Source organism: Cryptomeria japonica, chromosome 3 (assembly GCF_030272615.1).
Source record: "Cryptomeria japonica chromosome 3, Sugi_1.0, whole genome shotgun sequence".
Lineage (NCBI taxonomy): Eukaryota > Viridiplantae > Streptophyta > Pinopsida > Cupressales > Cupressaceae > Cryptomeria > Cryptomeria japonica.
In genome coordinates, this window is record NC_081407.1 from 705880566 (window position 1) to 705883377 (window position 2812).

Below are 2812 nucleotides of genomic sequence, written 5' to 3' on the forward strand. Positions count from 1 at the left end.
TGAGGTTGGATGTTAGATGAACTGTTAATAAACCTAGGAAAGCTTAAAGGTGAAAAAGAAGGGACTTTCTGGTATCGCAACTTAATTGTCTGCTTAATGTTATTTTTCATGAATGACACTCCCGGTTTTAGGAAGAGGCAATGGAGATATTTTAGGCAATTCCAGAAGAGATTATAAAGTATGGGGATATTTTAAGGGATTCTAGAAGTCTATGAAATCTAGGGAAAGGGTTCCTAATCATATTGTTGAAAAATACTCAACCGACATATGCCTCGTGATGAAGAAAGATGAAACACTTATGGAAGCGGTTAAGCCCCGAAAGATTTGGATTGAGGAAATAGGCTATGAAGTTGATGCACAAATTTTTGAGGCTTATGCAAAAATGTTGATTGATGCACCCATTGATGAGGTAGAGAAGCCCTGTGGTACTGCAAAATAGAAAACACAAGGGGTTGAAAAAGAGCTCAACCAGAAGAAGAGAGAGAAGCAGGAAGGAAAGGCAATCAAGTTTGTTGAGAACCTTTTACAAGACATCAAAGCATTAATTGATGTTGTCCCAGAGAAAGGTAGGAAGAGGAAGGATCCAAGAGTACACATCAAGCCTATTACAGTAGATTTTGAATTTGAGGGTGATACACCCTTGGCTTTCAAGAGGGTTGTAAGGAATAAAATAGAGGAAACAAACGTAGTGGCTAGAAAGCAACCGGTCATGAAGGTTACATTCAAATTACCGGCATAGAAGCAAGCACCAAAAGTAACCACTTCAGCTCCATCTGGTACTGCAAAAAGGAAGAAGAAGAATGACATTGACATGGCTATTCAAACTGGTAATATAACTATCATACCACCAAAAACTTGTGCAGAGTTAGTAGATGAAATCACTAAGGATTGCATGTTAAAGAAGTACAACTTTACTATGATCATTTAGATAATGTTGAACAAAGAGAGATAGAGGAGGCAGATTTGTTATATTTAGATATTTATAAGAAATCCTTGATAGACATTGAAAACCAAATACCGACATAACTGTATGATATGTTAGATGTTAGGAGGCTATCAGCAATACAGGAAGACAAACACATAAAAATTCAAGAATTGTTACCTATTTGTGTTTCTATTACTCCAGAGGAAATGGATAAGACACTTGAGGTTGCAGATAGAAAAGTCTTTAACAACAAACATAGAATAACCAGGCTTACGCTAGGAAGGGTAAATGAGATAATAAAGGAGAACGAAAAGGAATGGGCTAATTTTTTTGAGGAGAACAGAGGTTTCTTTACTTCACTGGAATCAAAGAGAGACACTACATACACTTTGGTTTAAGAGAAAGGAAAGGGTATTATGGGTACTTCACCCTCAATTTTGAAGAACATTAAGTTAGTGGAAATTAAGCCCCGGTAGATACAAGTGTACAGTCAAATATTGAGACACCCGCTAACACAAAGAATGAAAAGATTGATATTGTACAGAATACTAATGCACAAAATACAAATGTACAGGTTGAGGTTATAGTTCCTAGAGAGGAATCGACAATTACAGAGACTGCACCAAGTGGTGAAGCCACTGGTGCAAGTGAGGAAGCTATTAAGGATAAATCATCAGAGGAGAAGAAAGGAGAATCCGATAGGGTACCGATAGTGGGTCCATGATTATTGTCAATTGACACCTCGCAGGTTGTAAAGAAAAACATAACTGAGATGAGTCCTACTGAACTCATGATGATGGCTACACAAGAATTAATGAAGGAGGGATATACGGATAAAGGGATTATTGATCATTCTATCACTGTTTTACATAGACTAGTCCCAGATTGCAAGTTTGACAATGAAGCAAGTCCATCTGTCAAGCTTAAGATAATTACTAAGCATATTTCAAAGGATTTTCAATCCTTGCAGCAGATTTCAAATCGGAAAGCACTAGAGAGATTCACTTAGGCTAAAAGAGTCGCAATTGATTAGGTGATTGAATCTGAGAAGAAGAAGTTTGATGAAAAAAAGTTGAAACTGATAGATAATTTTTTGAAGCAGTGTAAAAATATTTATAGGGTATGTTGTAACACAAATATACTTCAGTTAATATGGATAAGAAGATTAAGGAATTTCAAGAGAAAATTGCAAGCATAGCTAATTCTTTTTATGGATTGACTTCATTGACTACATCCATTGATGATCAAATTTTGGTTTTGGAAGCCCAAATTTCAGTTCTTAAGAAAGAAAAAGACAAAATCATAAGAAGAGCCAGAAGTCTTAGAGTCTTGGTGAGTCCCCGGGTTGATTCACTCAGTGTACATAAGAAGGAATGTATGGATATGGTTGGGAAGACCACACCGACAGAGCTAACTGAGAAAGAGTCCTTTGCACATATACTGAATGGACTTGTATCTATTTCCAACACTTTCAAATCTGGTTGGGATACTTATCTTGAGCTATTGGAGAAGGCATATCCAAAAAAAATTAAATTTGTTGATCCGATAAGATATTTTGGGATATTCATTGTACAGTTTTGGATCTTTGACATTCTTTTGAAATTTTGATGGCATTGATGTCAAAGGGGGAGTGATATAGATGTGAAATAAAAAAGAGGAGTTGTATACATTAGGGGGAGACATAGAGTATGGAGTATGTTGCATTGATGAATATTCAACTCAGGGGGAGCAGGTAGGATGAAACCGGCAAATGAAACCTTGACCATTTTTTCACATGAGTGTTGCCATCAATGCCAAAGGGGGAGATTGTTGGCAATTGACACTCAATTGGTTGGTTTCACTATGTTGTCATTGATGGAAACATGATAATTTGTTCCGACTTCATGT